This window comes from Notamacropus eugenii, chromosome 4, assembly GCF_028372415.1.
Source record: "Notamacropus eugenii isolate mMacEug1 chromosome 4, mMacEug1.pri_v2, whole genome shotgun sequence".
In the NCBI taxonomy this organism is placed as follows: Eukaryota; Metazoa; Chordata; class Mammalia; order Diprotodontia; family Macropodidae; genus Notamacropus; species Notamacropus eugenii.
Genome location: NC_092875.1, coordinates 60,383,904 through 60,408,459, shown reverse-complemented (window position 1 = coordinate 60,408,459; position 24,556 = coordinate 60,383,904). Strand labels below are relative to the sequence as shown.

The following is a 24,556-nucleotide window of genomic DNA, read 5'->3' as shown; positions in this document are numbered from 1 at the left end:
CTCCTTCCCCCTCCCTCCCCGAGACAGCATGCAATCTTATATGGGTACTACACATACATTCTTATTAAATACATTTTTATGTTAGTCATATTACACAGAAGAATTAAAATGAATGGGAGAAACCATGAGAAAAGCCAAACCAAAACAAAACATAACACAAGAGAAAATAGTCTGCTTCATTCTGCATTCTGATTCCATAGCTTTTTCTCTGGATTTGGGTTAGCCTCAAGAGCCCTTTGGGAATGTTTTAGGTCCTTGTACTGTTGTGAAGGGCTAAGTCTATCAGAAACAGTCTTCACACATTGTGGCTGTTACTGAGTACAGTGTTCTCCTGGTTCTGCTCCTTTCACTCAGCATCAGTTCAAAGAAGTCCTTCCAGGCCTCTCTGAAGACTTCCTCTGAAGTCATTTCTTATAGTACAATAGTATTCCATTACATTCGTATACCACAACTTTTAGCCATTCCCCAATTGATGGGCATCCCCTTGATTTCCAGTTTTTGGACACCACAAAGAGAGCTGCTATAAATATTTTTGTATATGTGGGACCTTTTCCCATTTTTATGATCTCTTTGGGATACAGCCCTAGAAGCAATATTGCTGGGTCAAGGGTATTCACATTTTTGTAGCCCTTTGGACATAGTACCAAATTGTTCTCCAGAATGGTTGGCTCCACCAACAATGAATTAGTGTTCCAACTCTTCCACATCTTCTCCAACATTTATCATCTTCCTGTTTTGTCATGTCAGCTGATTTGATAGGTGTAATGTGGTACCTCAGAGTTGTTTTGATTCACATTTCTCTAATCAATAGTGATTTAGAACATTTTTTCATATGACTATAGATAGCTTTAATTTCTTCCTCTGAAAACTGCCTGGTCATATCCTTTTACCATTTATCAATTGTGGAATTGATAGGGTACTTGGCTGCATGTACTTGGGCCTCAATTCTAAAATCATATTTCTCTTTAAAAGTTACATTTCTCCCTAGTCTCAAAACACTATCCCAGGTAGTTTCTCCCCAGCCCAAGGACACAACCTGCCCCAACAACAACCATTATCTCCCTTCCTGCTACAGCAGCCAGCTGAACCTATAGAACTTATTAGTCTGAACCAGCTGTGTACTGGCTGAACTGGCTGTGCCCTGGGTCATAATGACATTTACTACTCACTGACCAATCATACGTATCCTAGACTTAGACATGTGTATACTCCCTTACATTTATTTATCTTGTCTAACAAGACATTGATGAGAGGAAGCTGGCATTTCTGAGTCAGCCCTGACTGTTAGTTAACTTAATGACGTTTCAGGCCTAAAACCACACTTCCAGGTAGCCCCGCCCCCTTGGGCTACTTCCTGATGAACTCTGGGTAAAATACCTGCACAGTAGATACCAAAAGTGTATGTTCCTTTAAGAACTGACCGCTCCTTAACCACTCCCTAATTCCACCCCAAAACACCTAATTGGCATATTTGGCACATGTTTCACTATAGAATATCCTATATAAACTTTACCTGTACCTCTCTAAGGTTGCAGGTTCCCTAAGAACTCTTGCCTGCTGAAAAGCATATTAAGTCTTTACCTTGACCTCAACAATGCTTGAGTCTGTGAACTCATTCCAGGCAATCTGCTCCTGGTACTCGGGTCTTTGTGGGAGTCTCACCCCCACTTCCAGCCCTCATCAGAATTACTCTGTATTCTTGTAAATTTGACTCAAGTGAACATGTTTCTCTTTAGGGATGACTGAGGCAATATCAAAGTATACATGTGAGACTTCCAACAAGGAACTGGGCAGGTTCCAATTCAAATAGAAACCTGCTAAATCACTGGAATGATGGCTTCTGAGGGTAGCCTTTTTTTAAAATTAATTTTATTTATTTTCAGTGTTCTACAATCACTACCATATAACTTAGATTTCCCCCCCTCCCTTCCCGAGATGGCATACAATTTTATATAGGTTCTACAACACATTCCTATTAAATACATTTTCACTATAGTCATGCTGTGTAGAAGAATTAAAATGAATGGGAGAAATCACATAACAAACCAAAACATAATACAAAAGAAAATGATCTGTTACATTCTGCGATTGAATTCCATAGTTCTTTCTCTGGATGTGGAAGGCATTTTGCCTAAAAAGACCATTGGGGACTTTTTAAAGTCCCTGCATTGCAATGAAGTTCCAAGTCTACCAGAAAAAACTCTTGCACACTGTGGTCGTTGCTGTGCACAAAGTTCTCCTGGTTCGAGTAGTCTTATGAAGCCAATACTGAGACATTCTTTACAACTCAGTAACAAAGGTTTGGAGAGCTAAGGACTTATTGTTACAGAATCCTCAGTCAATTAGAACTTCAAGATGACATGGTCTTTTGTCACTTTTTAGTTGGCTGAGATGTGGAGTTATTTGTTCCTGGCTCCATCCCAAAAAGGGATCTACAAGTGAGAGCATGAAGTTCCTAAAAGAAAAGGCCTGCCACAACCTATGATCAACCTGTGTCTGGGCTAGAGAGCTCCACTGGAATGGTTTAAGACTTCACATGACTTTCAACCACAGCTCTCCTCAGCCACGTAACTGTACAGATGTGGTCTGATCAACTGGTGAAATCTGAGCAAAAGATTGGGAAACTTATGGCTTGGGTTTATATTGTTGTCAGGTGCTCCGTAAATGAGAAGGAGTCACAGAGGCTACTACCCTGTTAGGTAGGTAGAGGGCAATGGCACTCTCACCTAAGCTGTGGTGTGGCTTCTGAAACACTGTTGTTGTGTTTGTCCTTCATTCTGAAAGAGGACCATGGCATCAAGATGATGACATGATTTGCAGCTGACTTTGATTTGAGTGAGGTCTGTGCAAGGTCACCAACCTCACTTTCTTCTCCTGTGCCATCTAGATCCAGTGGCCTGGAGATGGTCCAGGATGCAATGTGAGACCCTGGCCCTTTCAAGCTAAGGTCTTAAAGTATTCTCACTCTTAGAGAGATACACCCATTCAATCAATAGGCTTCTTTAAGTAGTTGCTCAATGGATGGCCTCTTTAATAAAAAACAATCAAACTCGGAGAAGACCCTCAAGGTTCCTGAGGGTCTTTTTTTTACTATTTACTATTTACTAAATACTAAATTTAAATACTGCTTCTGAAACATGGGGTTGACAAGAAAGCAACTGATAACCAGCCTATGGGTGTGCCAGTATAACTGTATAGGAAGATTTCAGTACCAGAGTACTAGAGGTGCTCTACCTAACCAGAGCCAAGGTATCTTCTAAATACCACTCCATTTGGATCATTCAGGGGGAAGCTACAGAAGGCAGACCTTGGAAGAAATGGGTAACCTGGGCTCTTGTGAATCATTGCTGGTGTGGGTGGGCCCTTTCAGTAACATCTACAAAGGTAAGTGGGTAGTCTGTAGGCAGAGCTAAATGGAAACCTTTAGAACTGTTCCTTTAAGAACTGACCACTCCCTAATTCCACCCCAAAGCACCTAATTAGCATATTTGGCACATGCTTCACTACAGAACATCCTACATAAACTTTACCTGTATCCCTCTAAGGTTGCAGGTTCCCTAAGAACTTTTGCCCGCTGGGCAGTGAATCTTTACCTTGACCTCAACAATGCTTGAATCTGCGAATTCATTCCAGGTGATGTAGGCCGTCTCATAGAGTTGACTCCAAACAATCCTGAGTACCCAGGATTGATGAAAGATAGTTTGGACGGGGTCCAGGCCCTGAAAACCCTCCTCCCACCCACCCCCAGCTTCCCCTGTACTTTCCCATGTGGCCTTGGCATTTGCCTGAGGCTCATTTCAGTATAAGCCTTTTCACTGCCCTATCATAGTGGTCCTCAGACCCGGCCCCTCCCTAGGCCCCCACCCCTTGGTCCCATCTAGACCCACTCCTCCAACACATGTTGCTCCCCCCTGAACTGCTCAGAATCAATACAAGTGTCACCAACAGCTGCATTCTTAACATCTCGCCCACCCCAACTTGTGTCTTCATAAACCTTTGTCTCTGTCCTTGGGTCGAATTCTTAGTTTGCTCTGAACTTTCGGGGTTCCCGCCACCCCAGCTCTTCTCTCGCGATGACGAAGCCGGGTCCTGGTGGCCCGGGCGCTCTCAGTCGCCGCTGCTGTCAGAGATCTTGTCCAAGCTGCAGACCACGTGCCCGGGCTCCGGGGCGCGGTACCCAGTCACTGCCCGCACCCGTGGCCTTCCTGCTGCAGCTGGAACTGGCCACGGATTCCATGTGGTTCACGGTCCTGGAGCCTCTCCCTCCGGCCGTCTGCGCTAATGCTCCCCTGCTGGAAGCACACGAGGGCCTGGGCGGCATCGAGGACTGGGGTGGTCTGTGGGGGCTCCCTACTGTCCGAAGCGAGAGAGAGAACGAGCACGGGAGGGCGGGGGAACCAGAAGTGCCATGGCCTCCCGTCCCGGGTCCTCTCGAAGAGGCTAGGAATGGAGGAGAGGAGCTTCGCCCCGCCGAGCCTTCGCACCTTCCAGCCAGCGTGGCAGCTTCGTCACAAGTTTTACCGACAGAAGTTTAACAGAAGTTAAAAGGCTTATACTGCTCTCTGCAGAGAGCAGGTTGGGGCCCCGCGCCTCCTGGCAGAAAGGAGAGCATGGCACCCGAAGGCAAAGACAGGTTTACAAGCAGCCATCCCAGCTTCAGCCCGTCCTACATGCAGAAGACACAACCAGCTTCCATTCCTCCAGTGAGAGCGCAGCTATAAAGGATGGAGACGCTGTGAGAGCCCTTCCTCAGTTTCTGCCCAAATTCAAGAGGAAAGCCCACGAAGACCTGGAAGAGAAAACGAGAATGCTTCAGCAAGGGCCTATTTTGCTTCAGCCTTATAAAGATCCGGCTGTGAGTCCGGGGACCAGTACTGAGGAATCCTGGACCAATTGTTTTGACTACTGTGGATGGCCCCACAGCATTCAATCCCAAGCAGGATGTGGGCATTTCTGGCTGATGTCCGTCCCTAGACAGTTGACTGTCATGGCCTGAGGTTATCTTCTGATATCAAGTCCATATTTAGGACCTACCCAACAGTAAAAATGAAATATGCAGAAAAGTTCCACATAACAAGACCGAAAGACAGTTCTGGACATGATTTTTTCAATTCCCATTATTTTCATAGTTTGGTTTAATATAGGGTCAGAAGATTTCTTTTCAGAGTGTGCCAAAATGGATGATAAGAGTTTAAAAGCAACGGTATCACTAGGAATGAAAAACGGGCTACTTGTTTTGACAGTACTGGAGGATGTCATTAGATAAGGACTTTAGGGTTTCTCCTGTGCCATCTACTTCCAGCTCTTCAAAATCCATAAAGGAGAATAGCAATGTTGTCTTCATCAAGAGAGTTAATCATCACAGTGCCTTGATTCAAGTCTCAGGAAACCAGAAGCTCAAAGTGATCATAACAGCAGCTTTCAGTCTTCTTTCAGCCACCAATCAAAAGGGTGAAGTTACAGGAATCCATTAAATATGGAGACTTTGGGGGGGGAAATAGCTTTAAAAACAATTGCACTAAGCCTGAAGAAGTCAGATAGGTATTATCTTGACCCAATTCCACTTAAGTCCCTCCAATATGCAACAAATCATGACATTTATCAATTATTTTCAGAGTATTAAGCAAGAGATGGAAACTTATACACCCAAACTAACAGGTTCTTTCAAGTGGTGCTATAAGTACTACCCTTACAGCCCTGTCCCCTGGAAGAGGACTTATGCAGGGAGGACCTCAGCAAGCCATAACCCAGATGATGCCAAATGACTCAGTTGGAACTAAAACACTTATATGTGGTTAGGGGAGAGCTGCTATGTCATTTCTGGTCCTGTTTTCCGGTTAACACACTATTCATAGAAGAAAAAGTAGTGAAAATGAAGATTAATTTGGAAAGATTCCAAGCTACTAAGTTCTGCCTATTCCAAGAAAAACATCAAAGAGTATTTAAGCAAAAATTTGGTAAGTCACATAGAAGAAATGTTACAGATGGCCTATAATAAACTGCACATGTGGCAGCTATGGGGTCTGCTGAAAAAGATGTGAAGGAGACTGGGGGCATTGGAGGGTATGTTCCCTGGGATGCTCACTGCTGCAGTTGTGGGAACACATCACCTAGAGGATGTTGCAGGGACATCTGTGTCTGCTAGACTTGGGAGATGAGGCTATTGAACTTGCACATTCTAGAGTGAAAGGAGCCGTAGTTAAACTTGAAAACAGAGGTAAATTAAGGCAGAACCCAAATGAGCTGAATTGTAAAAAATACATACACACACACATTTAAAAGATGCTATGTTGGTTGCAGTTTACAGTTTAGAATTTACTCAGGAAGTGCTTTTGATTTTCATTAAGAGCTGCTTTCTGAAATAAAAAGTAACTTTTAAAAGGGTGAATTGATAAAAATCTCAAAAATTTTTTTGTCTTTTTTTATAAATCTATGGCACAGGATAGAAGTTAAATCTCTCCCTTACTTCTTTCCTCGCTTGTCCTGTGATCCTTATGTTTTATGGGATTCTGTTTGTACCTTACTGAAACAGGTTGAAAAAGGAATATTTTAAATAAACCAGAGAGAAGCTGTCACTAGAACCATCAGGTCAGAGGCATCTTCTACTCTGTGTTTCCTACAAAAATGAGAAGCAATAGAATTGAACTGAGTGCTTATTTATGGTTTGAGGTCCGGGAATGACACAATGGGAGCAGTTTTGCAGAAAGTCTTTAATTTTTTATGCAAATTTTTAGGAGAAAATGGAGCTACATGTTTCTGTTCGAGTGCACATATGCACTGTTGATTTTTTTTAAGATGACATGTGCTTTGAGGGAAAAAACCCTGCTTTTTAAAGAGTTTTAAATATCTTACAAGTGAAGAGAAATATGAGAATCATTGATTCTTTTTTTACCTCTTTAAGAGAAATGATAAATGTTTCTCGAGTCTTTTTCTTCCACCTCTACCAGACTGTTAAACTATATTTGGTGAATTGGTAATCATTGCATAGAGTGGAAAAGTGTGTGAATGCAAAACCAAACAAAACAGATAAGATATTGTAACTGGAATCTGTGCCAAACTTTGTTCCTAAAAGAATCAACTCACTGTTTAAGATTTAGCTGTCTCGTATCAAAAATTATACAAAAGAGTTTATAAAAAAAAACCCACTTCACTGTCCTTCCCCAGAGCTACCTAAACTTTCCCTCATCCTGGCTCATTTTGGTGGACAGAGACCTGAAAGGGGCCTCTCTTCCTGAGGGCATTGATGTGAATCACTACATTAATGATGTAATGTTGACCAGGCCAGATGAGACTATGATGACAAGAGGCCCTGGATTACATTATGGCCCATATGTGGGACAAAAGGGAGGAAATCAAGGATAAGAAAATCTATGGTCAAACCCACTCAGTCAAGTTTTGGGGAATACAGTGAGTGGGAGAACACCAGAAGATTCCAGGAACAGTCCAGAATAAGCTACTGATACTAGCTTCTTCATACTCTAAGAGGGAATTCCAGAGACTTATTGACTTCTTTAGGCTTTGAAGAACCCCCACCCCCTTTCTCTCCTGGATATTATAATGGGCCCCATTAACCAAATTACCCTCAAATCCACCTTTCAGGTGGGGCTCAGAATAGGCTATAGCCCTGAAAGATCTAAAGCAGGCTATGCAGCAGTCTCTTCCCTTGGGCTTTCCTGATCCTGCAATACCCTGCCAAGTTTCCATCAGTCTCTGTCCACAAAGACCAGGTCAAATAAGCAGCTATTAGGCTTCTAAAACGAAAGGTTTTTCAAAGTGACCACTCTGTATGATGTTTGAAAATTGACTGTTTATTATTCCTGGGCCTTAGTCACTGCTCGACAGTCATACAGTCACCCTTTGTCCAGAGCTGTTTATTATGAGTTTAATGTGTGAGATGGTCCCCCTCACAAGATTGAGTCTACAAGGCTTCTTTTGCTAAATGGATATGGTAATTCAAAATCATACCTACCTGGGTCCTTGCAGTGTTAGTTCCCTTAACAAACAATTTGTTTGTGACCATGCCAGAGCCTGAGGCCCCTATTCTAGGTCTTAGAACCCTGCCTCCTCTGCTAGCCCAGTTGGCCCAAACCTATAAGGACCTAGCTCCTGAATAATAATGTTTTTATTTCCTTTACCAATGACTACAAAGAGACAGATATGCAACTCTACTTCAGCAGCTGCTAGTCTTCCCAGGGTGAGTGTCCTGGAAAGTTCTTTTAGTGGACTGAACTTCAGGTCACAAGGCTGGAAGATAAGAGAGTTTTGAAGTATGGGGCAGAGAAAATCTCAATTTCCAATGATTGCTGACTGGTGATGATGGGTTTGGCCAAGTGGTCAAGACAACCAAAGACTCTTCTCCTTGGGGTCAGGACCAAAAGAAGAATTTTGGTGATGCTTCCCATTGCATACAGTTGTTTGTGGCACATGTGAGACATTATATGCTAAACAGCTGGTTAGTTTAGAAGAACGGCAGAGACTGGGAAGAGGATCCATTGCCAACATGGACATTATAGTTGGTGATGCTATATTGTTCTGGCCATGGAATCATATGATTCCCTTAAGGACAAGGAAGCTATTCCTGCCCATCTGGGCTGCTTGGGTCAACCAGAGCACCCATCTAGCCTAAGTGACCCTCAACCTGTCTCCATCTGGCAAAATGGCTCCCTACCATCTCAGGACAAGGGTATTGACCTTGTCAATCAACAGCTACATCATTATGCAAATGGCTGCCTACATGGCATGTCCAACCTCCCACTAACCGTGTCTGTGATAAATCAGTACCATCTCAGGAAGGGAAAGTGCTCTCTGATCCAAGGTGGGACTGTCTCTGCTTGAGAGAAGGTCTGCTACATATCCTTGCTATCTTAGGGCTAAGTAAATTCCTTTTGTTAACTCTTCAATTACCTATGAATGCTTCATTTAATCCCATCATTGAACCTGAACCAAAAAGTGCTAATGTCAGACCAGCCTTTAACACCAAGGCTGAAGTTTGGTAAGAAATGAATGGAGATAGTGCAAGAGGGTAAGGGATTCCAGAGCAGAGGACAGTGTAGAGTCTAAGTAACTAAACAATAAGATTGAGGTTGGGAAGGGAGGAAAGTGAAGTTACAGCAGGGTTTATGACTTGATCAAGTACTGAGGGTTAAAGTGATTGGAGGTCTTGAAAGGGTAAAGAATAAAATTAGAAGGGCTGAGGAATGGAGAGAGATGAAGGGTTAGGAGATAATAGTCTGAGGAATGTTGGTTTCTACTTAAGGAAGTGGAATACTTGTGGGTAATGATGAGATCCAATGAGTAGCCATTCCTTTGTGTAGTTGTTCTTCTGTTTTCAGTGACATCATGGGGTCTTGACTTGCACATGAATTAAGTGAGGTAGAATTGTACAAAGTCATCAACCTCTCACTTCTAAAGTCTTCGAAGTTCAGTGGCAAAACAAAAGGCAGAACTACTAGAGATGATTAAGGAAGCAGTGGATGACTTTGGCCTCTTCTAAGCACTCCACATTGCCTACTTCAGCTGCCTTCATGGCTACTGGAACAAATTGCTCTTCCATTTTGCTGAGGGAAGTCACTACATGCTTGGGAAAGATATCTGCCTAACTCTAACTAACTAAGCTAATTTAGCCCATTGGCCAAGATAGTTTTACTGGGGTGTGGCCAGTATTCATGCTGCAGTTTCTTGGAGCCACAGGTGAGAGTTGTAGTACAGGTGAATTGAAAGAGTAGATGAATTTACAAATAACTAAAATACAAAAGTTCTACAGAATTCTGAATGGGCCTTAGTTTCCTCGAGGTAGCTAGATGGCTCCATGGATAGAGCACTGGACGTGGAGTCAGGAAAACTCATCTTCCTAAGTTCAGATCTGGCCTTAGATACTCATTAGCTATGTGATCCTGGATCCCCATCTGTTTCAGTTTCCTCATCTGTAAAATGGGAGTATTAATAATACCTACCTTCCAGGATTGTTGTGAGGATCAAATGAGATAATATTTGCAAAAGACTTAGCACAGTACTTAGAATATAGTAAGTGTTTAATAATTTTTCCCCCCTTCCTTCTGTGAAGGAGGTCGTTTTTGAATGGTCCTGAAAGAATGGGTAGGACTTTAACCAGCAGAGACATTGGGGAAGAACATTCTAGGCTGAAGAGAATGGCAAAGTGGTAAAAGTGTGGGATGTGTCTAGGCAGGACAAGTATGCCAGTTTGCCTGGGGGCGTAATGTGAGATGTGGTTAAAAATGTAGAGAAGTGACAGATTGTGCCCTGAATGCCAGGCTAAGGAATTTGTGTGTTATTCAGCAGGCAACAGAATGTCACCCCAGGGTTCAGTAATATACTGTAGTCAGATAATGACACCCTCAAGATGACAGCATGATGTCTCCATCCTTAAGTTTCTTTAGTGACTTCCCTAGGCGTGCTCAGCTTAGCAAACTAAAAAAACTCCTTCTGTGTCAGCACCAGATATTCCTCTTGGGAGTTATGAACACAGCTGTGATCTTTCTACTGCTTACATCATCATCCATTAGTATTCTTTATTCAGATCTTATCAAACAGTTCTGTCAATGAGAAATGAAGTAGCACAGGGCTCATCCTGGTTCTGGAGAGCTCAGGGGAGTCCAATGTGGTCAGATTCAATGATGTCAACAGATCTGGCTTGTTGGGAACAACAGAGAGAGTGATCCTGATCACATGGAAAAACTAAGCAAAAACAGAACGAGGCGGAAAGAGGTCAGTCAATAAACATTTATTAAGCACCGACTGTGTTTCGAGGGCTGTGCTAAGCACCGGGTCTGCAAGAGAAGCAAAATGTAGTTTCTGCTCTCAAGGAATTTACAGTCTAATGGGAGAGACAATATTCAAACATCTATATATAAACAAGCCAAAGGCAAAATAAATTGGAAATAACAGAAGAAAGGTACTAGGATTAAGGGGAATTGGTAAAGATTTTCTATATGAGGTGGGATTTTAGCTGGGGCTTGAAGAAAACCAGTGATGGAAATAAGGACAGAGAGTTTTACACATGTGAGTCAGGCAGTGAAAATGCCCAGAGTTGAGAGATGCATTGTGTTTAAGAAACAGCAAGGAGACCAGTGGTGGGGTGTAAGGTGGGGTGTGGTTGGGTAGAAGGTGTGAGAAGACTGGAAAGTGGGACAGGTACTGAAGGGCTGTGAACACCAAATAGAATTTTATATTTGATCCTGGAGGTGATAAGGAAACACTAGAGTTTATTGAATAAGGGAATGACTGGTTCAGATCCAAGCTTTAGGAAGATCATCTTGATAGCTGAGTGGAGATGAACTGGAGAAGGGAGAGACTTGTGGCAGTTAGATCAACCAGCAGGCTACTGCAGTAGTTCAGGTTTGAGGCAATGAGCACTTGCACTGTGATGGTGGCAGTATCAGAGGACATAAGGGGTCACATATGAGAGATGTTGTGAAGGTAGAATTGGTGGGGACTGAATGGAGAAATTAAGGATGATACCTAGTTGTGAGCCAGGGTGGCTTGGGAGAATTCTCTCAACAGCAGCAGGGATGTTGGGAAGAGGGCAAGGTTTAGGGCAAAAGTAATAATGAGGTCAGTTTTGAATGTGAGTTTAAGATGTCTATGGAACATCCAGTTTGAGATATCTAATAGGCAGTTGGTAGATGCTAGGCTGGAGGTCAGAAGAATGATTAGGACTAGGTAAGTAGATTTCAGAATAATCCACATAAAGATAATTGAATCCACAGGGATTAATGAGATCACCAAGTGAAATAGAGGGAGAAGAGAAGAGGGCCAAGGCAGAGTCCTGTGAGACACTCATGGTTAATGGTTGTGATCTAGAGGAAGATCCAGCAAAAACAATGTTGTAGATAGCTCCCCAATAGCATTCATCTGTTGCCAACCACTGCTATCACCCTGCTTTGGCTTCCCCCATTACCTCCTAACAGGATAGCTATGAGGAAAAGGCTTGATTTATATTTATTTATGTACTGAAATTTTACATGTACATTATTACTGAAAAAATATATACACTGAAATTATATCAATACATACGTTTCTATATATTTACTTATATACTTAAAAATACTATAAAGATATGAACAATTTTTGTGAGTTATTATTACCATTTCCTGGACTTTTTCCTCCTAACCCATTCTTTCTTCCATTCTATCCTATAGAGGACACTAGTATCGTCTTCCTGGACTAAAACTCTGCACACATCAATCCTCTACTCGAAATGCTCTTGACAATGAATAGTGGAGTTACAGAGTGAAAAAGTCATGAAAGAACCAGGGTCTGAAACAAAGGCCTGAAGTACTGAGCTGGCCTAAGACTGAGAAGGCCTTAGACATCAGACTCAACTGAAAAGCAGGAAAATAACCGAGAAAGATACAAAGTGAGTAGCCAGCTGAAATGTGATAAAAATGGATTTATACTAGACGTAGTATACATAGTTGTATAATTTACTATGGAAGGATTCACTATCATGAGAGGAAGGGCAGAGATGGTAGATGGGATATCTCAAGGTTAGGGTTTGGCAAGGTTTGAGCAGCAATAGATAAAGGATTGGAGCGTGGAGTTACAGAGTTCCATAATTAGAGATTCAAGAAGAAAGTGAGGCCAGAGCAGAGGTAAGGGACCAGGAGAAGAGAGAGATGAATTAGCTAGAGGTTTTTACAGTGAAGACAATAGGAGGGGTGAGGCAGAGGGAGAGATGAAAGGACAAAGAGACTGGTCCGAGAGGCAAAATTCAGAGTACAACATCATGGAAGAGGCATAGTTTGGGTGTTTGTGACACCTCAGATAATTATTCCTGTGGGTAGCTAAGAGGCAGTGAATATGTAGGAGGTTGTTGTGTTTGTCCTTCATTCTCAAAGAGGACCATGACATCAAGATGATGACATGACTTGCGGTAGACTTTGATTTGAGGGAGGGAGGGCTGTGCAAGGTCACCAGCCTCACTTTATATATTGAATACTCCAAGTATGAGGACATGGATTAGAGTAGAAAAAAAGACTAGGAACCATGTACTGAATTGCTTGAGAATCACAAAATTTCAGTCAGTTAACGTAAGTACTTACTGTGTTCCAGGCATGGTATTAAACACAGGGGAACCCTGTAATCATCTAATACAATTTGTACCCCCAAAAGAATCCCCAGTGCAATATAGCCAACAAGTGGTCATTTAGTCTCTGCTTGAACATCTCCAATGGGGGCTAGCAGGAGTTGTGGAGTGAGGAGAGGAGGGAAGTCATTCATTCTAAAGACATGCCATTTCACTTTGGGATAACTCCAATTATTAAAAGATATTCTTGACATAAAGCCCAAACTGGCCTCTTTATAATTTCCACCCATTGTTTCTAGTTTTGACTTTTGGGGTCAAACAGAACATGTCTAGCCCATCTCCCTATGACAACCCTTCAAGTACTTGAAAACAGCTATCATCATGTTCTCCTTGACTCTTCTGATTTTCATATAATAATCCTTGAGGACCTTCCATCCTTTTTACTCTCCTCAGAATCTTCTCCAGTTAATAAATATCTTTTCTAAGCTATGGTGCCCAGCTCCTTATTCTCAGAAGCTCGACTTTTTTTTAATGTAACGCAAGATTGCATTAGCTTTTTTTGGCCACCAAGTCACATTGTTTGCTCAAGTTGAACATTCTCCTCAACCACAAAAAGAAGGAAATGAGGGAGAATAATCTAGAAGGCTGTCAATTCCAACAATAAGGATTTGGCCAGGATGATGCAGAGAGTTGCCGAATGATGACTAGGGTCTAAAAGTGTCAATGAGGAGTAAGTGAAGAGAGTGGTCAGGGTGTAGAGGATCATAGATTATTTAGAACTAGAAGGGACATTGACATTCGAGTCCACTGAGTCCCTCATGGGGAAACTGAGGCACAGAGAAGTGACTTGATCAGCTAGTAGGTATCTTAGATAGGATTTGAATTCAAGTCTTTCTGACTTCAAGTTCAATGCCTTCTAGAGAAAACTAGTTTTTTGAGTGTAAGAAGATTGAAAGTATATGAAACGAAAAGCTGGTAATGAGTGTATTAATGACAGAGAGAAGGAAATGAATGAAGGCGTTGAATATGGGTAAGGTACAAATATAAGTATGATACAAATTAGATCAACAACGTACCATAAACTCATAATATTTGGAGAGAAGTAGGGTTATTGGACTTGTTATTTTATCAGAGTGTGGAACACTTTCTATCAATGCAGACTGCCATTATCCTGTAGTTTATATCATCTTAGAGAGTGGTCTGGCGGCACTGAAAAGTTATGTGGCCTGCCCCAGATCACATAGCTAGTATGTGTTAGAGGTGATACCTGAATCCAGGTCTCCTGAGTCCAAAATCAGTCCTTTATTTAATATTCCACCCTACCCTTCCTCATAACAACTGACGCTTATCTAGCACTTCAGGTTTACAAAATCCTTTATTTACATTATCTCATTTGAACCTCAAAACAACTTTATGAGGTAGATGTTTAGTGTTCAGTCCTGTCCAACTCTGCATGACCCCATTTGGGATTTTCTTGGCAAAGATGTTGGAGTGATTTGCTATTTTCTTCTCAGTTCACGTTACAGATGAGGAAACTGAGGCAAACAGGGTTAAATGACTTGCCCAGGGTCACACAGCTAGTGAGTGTTTGAGACCAGATTGGAATTCAGGAAGATGAATCTTCTAGAGTTCAGGCCCAGCACCCTATGCACTATGGTACCATTTAGTTGCCCCAGTCATCTTTCCCATGCCATACCTCAAAACCTTCCTATATATTTATCCACCATCTCCTCCTTTACTCCTCTTTCTGAGGAAAACGTTGTCCTCCTTGTCAAGGCCAAATCCTTTATCTGTCCTCCTGTCTTCCCTCCTGTCTTCTCTGGGAGCATATCCCATTGATCATTCACGCTCTCCTTTCTCCCCTTCCCCCTCTTCTAGCTTTCTTCCCTGTGCCTTTTTTCTGTTAGAAGCCTTAACTTGACCCTAACATTTCCTCTATCTATGATCTTACTTCTGTCCTCTTGGAAATCACAACCATTCCTCACTGCCTCTGCTTCCTGATTATCCAAATACGTCTAAGTTCTCTTGTTACCTGGCTTCAGACTGAGGCTGGTCCTATTGTCAGGAGAGCGTGACTTCTAAATCCTACCTCTGACACTTATTAGCTGTGTGATCATGGACAAATCACTTACCCTCTCTGAGCCTCAGTTTTCTCATCTGTAAAATGATAATAATAGCTGTGATATCTGTCTCTTGGGTTATTGTGATTCAAATAAGATGATATTTGTAAAGTCCTTTGCAAACTGGAAAGCCTGACTGAGGCCCTCATGACTTCCCACCTGGACTATTGAGTAGCTCTTCATTCTTCCTGCCTCTGAGTGTCTCCCACATTCCATAAAGCTGCCAAACAGTTATCCCTAAAACACAGCTCTGATTATCATTCCCCTGTTCAAGCACTTGAGCAACTCCCGTTTTATCTCTTGGATAAAAGAGAAATTTCCCTATTTGGCTTTTCAAGTCCTTCACAACATAGCTGCAGGCTCTACCTTTGTGGGCTAATCTCAGGTACTCTGCATGCTTTCCACATTCAAACCACAAATGCCTGCTTTGGATTCCCTGTACAAGACATTCCATCTTCCTCCCCAGACCTGGAATGTCTGCTCTCCTTACTTCTGACTAAATCCCCTTCTTCCTTCAAAGCTCAGCTCAGGTGTCCTCTCCCACAAGAGAACTATCTTGGTTTCCCCAGTTTCTAGAGCTCTTCCCCCAGAAATTATTTTATATCTATTCTCTCTTTTGTTTTCTACATGCATATTGTTTCCCACCAATAGAATGAACTCTCCCTGAGGACAGGGACTGTTTTGTTTTTGTCTTTATAACCTCTACACTTAACATAGAGCCTAGCAGTTAGGTGCTTAATAAATGCTTGCTAAATCGAACTCTTACTTTTATTATGGAAACTGCTTTCTCCAAGTTTATCAACATCTCCAAGGTTACCAACAATCTACTAACGTATAAATGTGATGTCATCCAAATGCATGATTCTTGTCCTTTCTTCAGCTTTCGACACTTTGAGCCCCTCTTACTCTCCATTTGCTCCTCTCTTGGCTTTCGGAGATACTGCTCTCTGGTGGTTTTCCTCCTCCCTGTCTGGGAACTCCCATTCTCCTTTGCTGGATTTATCTCCTGTTGCTTTTTCTGGTGTTCGTGCTGGGCCCTCACCTCTTCTTTCTCTGCACTCCCTTCCTTGAGAATTTCAACAGTTACACAGGTTCAATTATTATCTCTATGCAAATGACTCCAAATTCTATATATCCAGTCTTAATTATTCTACACACACACACACACACACACACACACACACACACACACACACACACACACACACACGTATGTATATTCAGCTTCTGTTGGACATCTCCCGGATGCTCCTTAGGTATCTCAAATGGAGCATTTCCAGAACAACTCTCGATCTTCATCTCCACCACCTCTCCATTTTCCAAACTTCCCTATTCCTCCTAGGTCACGTCTGTCCCTTCTACTTGTTACCTAAGTAATCTCACTTTCCTCATTTGTAAGATGACTCCAAATCTACGATCTGTGATCCGATGACTCTTGAACCTCCCTGTATCCAATCATGTGCCAAATCTTTTGGGCTCCACTGTTATAACCTCCATCAGTATTGCATTCAGTATTGGATTGAGACTGGGATTGTCTTCTTCCCAACTACTTGACTTTCTCTTTATTTCAGGCCCTCATTGCTTCTTACTGAACATCCAAAGGCTCCTCTCTATAGACACATCCAGTTGTGTGACCATGCAGAAGTAATTTAGTTTCTCTGTGCCTTAGACAATTTTGTAAGAGTGTAAGTTATAAATGAGATGCCGACCTATGGTGGCCGTGAAAGTTTCATACTGGAAATTTTTTTAATTGATAAAATCACAGGTCTAGACCATCTCTGATAATGTTTTTAATGTAAACATTTCTGATTATAAAGATTTTTTCTTTACTGTTTTTGTTTGCATTGAGATTAAGTTTATAAGAAATAATAATTTTAAGCAATGTCTTCCTTTTACCTGTTGAACAAAATATTAATAATTATATTAGCTAACATTTCTATAGTGCCTGCTTTGTGCCAAGCACTGTGCTAAGCCATTTACAAATATTATTTTGTTTGATACAACAGACGTGAAAGATGAGTTCTATTATAATCATCCCCATTTTGCAGATAAAAAAACTGAAGTAAACAGTAGTCACATGACTTGCCCAGGGTTATGTAGCTAGTAAGTATCTGAGACTGAATCAGATTTTGGATCTTCCTGACTCCAGGACTGGCACTCTATCCACTGCACCACCTATTTGCTCAATCTCTCCAGGCCACTTGAAATCCAATGCCTTCCTACCTTTCCAGACTTCCCCTCCACTATTCCCTTTCACTTTCCAGCACACTCAGCTTACTCATCATTCCTCCTATATCTCCGTCCCTTTCCTGCTTCTATGTATTTGGTCATGGTATTCCCTAGACCTGGATGACCCTCCCTACCCTATTCACCAATTCTCATCTTACTTATCCTTTAAGGCCCAGATCAAATGGGCTACCCTACTTCATGAAGTGTTCTCTGATCCCCAGAAGCAAAAGTGATCCCTCTTTTCTCTGAACCCAAATTATACTTTGAACTTCTTATATAATATTATGCTTTATTTCCACAATATGGTAGTAATTCTGTGACTGAACCTATAATTTTTTCATAAGCAAAATGGGGATAATAACTTTCACCATTTCCCTTAAAAGGATTATTGTGAGGATGAAATGAGATATTATTTGTAAAATATATTTTGATGAAAAAACTCCCCATAAATGTCAGCTGTTATCATTAAATCCTTTACCTTAGAAGAGAAATACCTACCTCTTAATACTACCATTCCACAGAGTCATGTACATCAATCAACAAGCATTTATTAAGTGCTTTCTGTCATATATCTGAACAAACTAGATTGCTAGAAAGTGCTTGAAATTCCTGGGATTTTTTGAAGGGTTGAATTCCTATTTTTGTAAATTATATTTTAAAAATCCCACTCAACTCCGTGGCATGCAAGGGATAACTGAATATGGCTCATAGATTTGACTGATGAATAGTTTTTATATACTGTATAAGCAGTTTTTACAGAACTTTCTTTAAACTCTTAAATGTTCCCAGATGTGGTTTGTAGGAGCCTGGTGTAATTCCAACACCTGCTGCATAGAACTGACAAGGATTCATTTTGGCAAGCCCTGAAGATTCCATTTCAGAAACTAAATGATCCAGAATTATGTTCTAAGGCACATTTTCAGATATAGCAGACCCCTGCCTTATTTACAAAATAGCACATAGTTTTATAATTAGAAGAGAGGTACATAGGTTGCTGGGAAATCTGTAATTTACAGTGGAGACAAGAAAACAAAAATGTTTAATTCTAAAACAAATCACTGCCTTTTGGGATAATTGGCAACTCCAGCTTAAGTTCTAAAAAGGTGTTACAGCTAAATGGAAGAACTTGTCACTTCTACTCAGGTCTTCCCCAGATGTCTCAACATGGTATAAACATGGTTCTGAGTTTTCAAAGGCTGTGCCCATAACATGCAAACACTGGTAGATTTCACCAAGATGGAAAGGCTTCCCACACTTGCCTGGATGACCACCTGCTTTTAAGGATGTTCATCATCAGAAGGCTGGCACCAAGTGAGGAATTTCAGAGGATTTGCTCTGCTTAGGAGAAGAAAATGCCCACATCAATGAAATCATGGTTTCTTGAAATGCTGAATTAAATCAAAGTGCAAATCAATAGGTTTTTTAATTGTAATTGTCTGTCAGAGTATGTTTGGGCCTCTCATTTCTTTCCCCTGTTCTGATTCTTGGCATCTCTGGTTGCTGAGGGCCTGTGATGCCAGTTTTGAAAGCTGTGAAGAGGCAGAAGGGAATAAGACAGGCAACTGAGTCAGGGGGCAACACATGGTAGAGCTTGGAATGGTTTGGAGTCAACGAGGGAACTGACCTAGGTGCCTCTGCTGCCGACAAATGGCACACATGAGAGAATGGGCTATTTCATTAAAATCTTATTAGATTTTAAGCTCCTTGGGGATATGAACTTTGTCATTTTACATCTTTGCATCCCCGGCACTGATCACAGACATTTTCTTATACTTCAATGCTCTAAAGACCTCATGATTTCATTGGTATATTTGTTCCCTCCACCAATGCAGGAGATCATAGCCCTTCAATGCCTTAGTAGGTAGTTCTGAGTTTTGGGGTCAGAAAAAAATTTGCTCTTCATGACCGATATTGTGGTAACAAACCTTTCTGACCTTAGCTTGGCTAGACTTCAGGCAGCAGACACAATCTGTTACCAGGTCCACACTTACAGCTTGATTCCATGCTGTAATGATAACCTTCAGTCATGTAGTGTTACCTTGAAGTACTATGAGGACTTTAGTGATGAGCCTGGTTCATGGGAGACAATTAATACATATTTGATGAATCAAAATCTATAAAATAGGGATTGTAATTTAAATTTTTATGTAATTATACTAATATGTGTCCTACCTTCTTCATGGGGCTACTGTAAAGAAAGCATGCTGTAAACCGCAAAGCACTACAGCTTGTGAGCTATTACTGTGATTATAAAACTCCTTACATATTTGAATTGAAACTTAATGAATGAAAAGATCGTGATTAGCACAAAGTAATAGGTAGGTACCTGTCGACTTAGTGGTATACATAATAAGTGCTTTTGACTTTCTGAAGAGAGAAAGATTGCACAGAGGTAGAGGGTCCAGAAAGATTTTATGGAGAAGGTAATACTTGACTTGTGTGTGTTCATCCCTCATTGCCAAAGAAGACCGTGCCATCAGAGAAATGATGACATGACTTGCACTTGACTTTGTTTTGAGTGAGGGAGGGCTGTGCAGGTCACCAGCTTCACTTCTCCTCTAGAGCCATCTGGATCCAGTGACCAGATATTCATCAGGATGAGTGGAGATGACCCAGGATGATGTAATTGGGGTTAAATGACTTGCCCAAGGTCACACAGCTAGTGAGTGTCAAGTGTCTGAAGTGAGATTTGAACTCAGGTCCTCTTGACTCCTGCACTGGTGCTCTATCCACTGTACCACCTAGCTGCCACAATAGCTGTGGTTACAGATCAAGTCAGTGGTCCATCAGATCTACTTTTCTTTCTTGCCAATGGTCAATGTGGGTAATTTCATCAAAGTAACATTCCATTCATTAAATATTACAGTCCCTACTATGTGTAAGGTACTATGTTCAGGGTCGGAGTTATGATGATTCTGCCCCTCTGTAGCTTCCAGTCTAGTTAGGAGATGAGGAACACCAACAAATAACTGTAATATAGGTTAGAAAATTATTATATGATTATGATTGCCTCTTCTATGTGTAGGGGAAATCAAGGAAGACATTCATAGGACCTGAACTGGAACTTGGTGAAAGGAAAGGATTTTAATAGAGTGAATTGATAGAGTAGGGAGGAAGGGAGTTCTAGGTATGTGATAGGGCCTGCTCAGTTCCATAGAGGTGGGAGAGGCAGGATAAGATAGGAAATAATCATCAGTTCCACTTTGGTTGCAATGTAGAGAATATATGATGTGTGTGTGTGTGTGTGTGTGTGTGTATTTGGTTTCCCCAAAATTAGTGTGTTTGTGGATGGGGGGGTTCTTTGTTTTAGACTATAATTGGACAGTTTTCTATTGCTTTTCCTTTACAAGTCAGATAATTTTCTTTGAGATAATGTATTTATGATTGAATTCCTAAGTACTGATAACTGTGATACAGCCCAGTATGAAAGATGATATGAGAAGTATACATGCTGAGTCCCTAGAGTACTAGTGATCAACAATTTTCCTAGAATATGCTGTGGGAGCTAATCTTTGTTAATTTTCTTTTATTTCACTTTTAAACATAGCTGCACTTCTTGCTTTATTGTGGCAAGGGTCTAGAGAAATTATCTTAGAGCTCTTTCCATAGTATATCCATATAATTCCAGTTATTTAATTCCTTTTGGGAAGCCCCACACTTCTTTGGGATTTTTCTGAGTTTGATTTTCAACTGGCCTGCTTGTCCTGGTGAGGGGAAAGTTCAGACCATCATTTAGATTGCCCTATGTGTTGCAGGGGTCCATTGAGGAAATTTGGGGAGCTTTATGTATTACAGGGACATACTAGAAATTTTTGTCCAGACTTCCATTTGAAATGTTTTTGTGTTGTGAAGATCCCTAAAGGAAATTTCAGATATCTTATATATTGCAAGGACCCAGAGGAATTTTTACCTAAGAGAGCTCTGTTTTTCACCTGAAAGTGAGGGAATGGCTTTCAGTCCATCCTAGATTTGCTGTGCTTGATGGGAACAAGAGACAGAGACAGACAGAGAGAGTCAGAGAGAAATCAAAGAAGGAAGGAACAAGACCTCTGGAAGCAGAGAAGAGACTCTATAATGAATTCAAGGCAGTAGTAGCCCTGGCATTTGGGAGGTGAACTACAGAATGGACCAGGACTAACAGCCTGCTCAGCAGAAACATTGTGTCCAGCATGAGGACAAAAGTCTCTGGAACTCTGCAGTCCTAGAGGTAGGCCATACATACTTCCTACATGAGTACCTCGCTAACAGTCCCTCAGTAACAAATTGAATTTATGCTTGTCCTTCATACTGAAGCTGTTTGTATTTCTGAGAGAATACACCTCAGGGGTGTGTGAATGTGTGTGTGTGTGTGTGTGTGTGTGTGTGTGTGTGTGTGTGTGTGTGTTTACACCTAGAGAGGTACAAGCTTTGCCTTGCTAGGGGAGGACCTGTTTTCCTCTGGGGCTCAGGCATGGGTCCTGAAAGTCCTGTCCCTAGTCCTTGTCAGCAGCTCATGATCGAAGGGGAAGTACTAGTGGCCTAGGCTTGGCATATTATGCATTCAACTGGTTCAATTAGATTCTTGCAAGAAAGAAAAACTCCAAGAGTCAGGAGGCTTTGTGAGCAGCATATTGAATATCAGAGGCCAGTGGTGGATGCAGACAAGGTCCAGAGACCAGCAGCAAAGGTAGCAACACTTAGAGGAAGAAATAGAGAAGGGGAGAGAGATGGGATAGGGGGAGGTGGGATCCCACACAAGGAAGTAGTTAATACCCATGGGAAGGAGCAGCTGACCCCTAGGCATCAGCCATGGGTGAAAGACCACTATGCAGTCAAGGAACTGGCAATGATTGCTCCACTAACAAGGCATTTGAGTGAGTTTTCTACAGGGATCTTCAATGACATTATCCTACTCACGTGCACAGTGGTGGGGTCTATCTCCCAGTGCAGGGTGAGTAAAAGTCTGCCCAATATTCTGAACTTGACCATCTTGGTCAGAGATGGCCTTAAGCCAAGAAACAGGATAGGTAATGGTCTGTAATCAGGATACACAGTCTGGGAAATCCAATGTGTGTGTGGGAGGTGGGGTGGGAGGAGAGTGTCAGTCAGTTAATAAGCTTCTAGAACCAGTTAAAACTGCAACACAAGGCAGAGTTACAAGATGGATCCTAGGTCACAAAATAGAATCAACAATTGCTGTTTGGTCATATCTAACTCTTCATGACCCCATTTGGGGTTTTCTCAGCAAAGATACTAGAGTGGTTTGCCATTTCCTTTTCCAGCTTATTTTACAGATGAGGAAACTGAGGCAAATAGGGTTAAGTGACTCATGCAGGGTCACACAGATAGTGAGTATCTTTTTTATTTGAAACTCAGAAAGGTAAGTCTTCCCAACTCCAGGCCATGTGCTCTATCCACTGTACCATGTAGCCATCCCTAAAAATAGAATCTAAGAAATGTCAAAACATCATACAACAATGCATATTTCCACTAGAAGGGGTGGGAAAAGGAATGTATTATAGCTACTATTCTTATAATGCTTTAGTTTTGAGCTAATAATTTGACTGACTGTTAAAAGTAAGCCCCAGGAGGGGCTCATGCATCATGTGGAGACATAATTTTAAGAAACTGAAGCCACAGAATACTCTTTGAACTTGAAGGTAGCTTCTCTCTGAGAATATAGCCTGTGAGTATGAAAAGGGAATGCCATGAAATAAGAATGAAAAAGGCATTAAATGTCAGACTAAGGATTTTTTGTATTTTATCTAGTAGGGAATGGGGAACTCCTGAAGAATTTTGAGGAAGGAAGTGGCCCAGTTACATCTATGCATTACTCTGACAGAGAAGGGAGAGGCTGGAGGCAAAGAGATCAGTTAGGAGATTATTACAGTAGCACCACTGAGAAGTAAAGAAGGCCTGAAATAGAACAGTGACAGTATGAGTAGAAAGGAGTGCCTCTCTATACTTGACCTTCTTACCCACTCATTCTCTGTCCTCTCCATTTTCATCCAATGTAAGAAATATAAAAGTAAAATAAGCATGATTTGTAAGCTGATTGGGTGTGAAGGGAAAGAGTAGAAGGTGATTCTAAGATTTTGGAACTGGGTGACCGGAAGAATGGTTAAACATACAAACATAAATGGAGATATGAGGAAGTAGAGAGGAGGCATTGTAAGAAAGGTTACGTTTGGTATATATTGAGTTAGTCGTATTAGAAAGACATCCAGATGGGGATATTTCACAGGTACTTTGGCACTCACTAGAACTCATGGAAGAGGAAAAGACTAAAATTTGGGAGTCATCTGTATAGGGGTGATAATTAAAGTTACAAAGTAGTTAAGACATCCAAGAGAACAGAAAGAAAAAAATGAGAGCAGTAATCTCCTTATGGATACTTATATTTATGGGACTGGGAAAGAAGAATGAGACTAAAAAACAATGAACAGAACGTTAGGATAACTAGGAAATAGCAGTGTCATGAAAACCAAGAAAAGAGAAAGAATCTAGAAGGAAAGGATACGGGACTATGTCAAACGCAACAGAAAAGTCAAAGAGAAGACTGAGAAGAGGAGCTCTAGAACAGTTTCATTCAATAGACAACTAGTAAGAGCCTGCTAGGTTGCTAGTGTCTTCTCCTTTAAGGTTATCTTCCATCTAATCTCTATTAGCTTGTATAAACAAGTTTATGTGTGTAGTGAATACTCAAGTAGAATGTAACCTTGAGAGCAAGGGATAGTTTTGCTTTTCCTTTACATTCTAATCACTTAGCAAGGTATGTGGGACACAGGAAGCATTTCATAAATGCTTGTTAATTAATGGTTTGTTTGACTTTCTGTGGAAGGAAAATGACTCTGGGGTTGCTAAAGATGCAACTCTCCTCCTATTAAACCTAAATCATCTAAAAACTTAAGGCAACTAGGGAGAGCCAGGATAACTTACTACATCATGGCTTAGTACCTTGTTACTCCTTCACTCCAGAACCACATGCTCAACTCTGTTCCTGCCAAGAAGCTTGAGTCCAGGTTCTCTCGCCATTTTACCCTGCTTCTACTGGTAGAAGGCTGGTTCCCAGCACTTGGCCACATGCTTACCCTCTCCATAGCTGCCAGCTTTCAGGTAGAGAGATTTCACCACAGCCTTTCTACATCTCAGTTTAGAAACTTGGGAATCTAAGAATTCCTAC

General features: G+C 41.4%; 1 pseudogene; it reads left to right on the top strand.

Moving 5' to 3' along the window:
- Nucleotides 1–4,073: 4,073 nt before the first annotated feature.
- On the top strand, nt 4,074–6,041 carry LOC140502223 (general transcription factor IIH subunit 1 pseudogene; annotated as a pseudogene).
- Nucleotides 6,042–24,556: the final 18,515 nt, after the last annotated feature.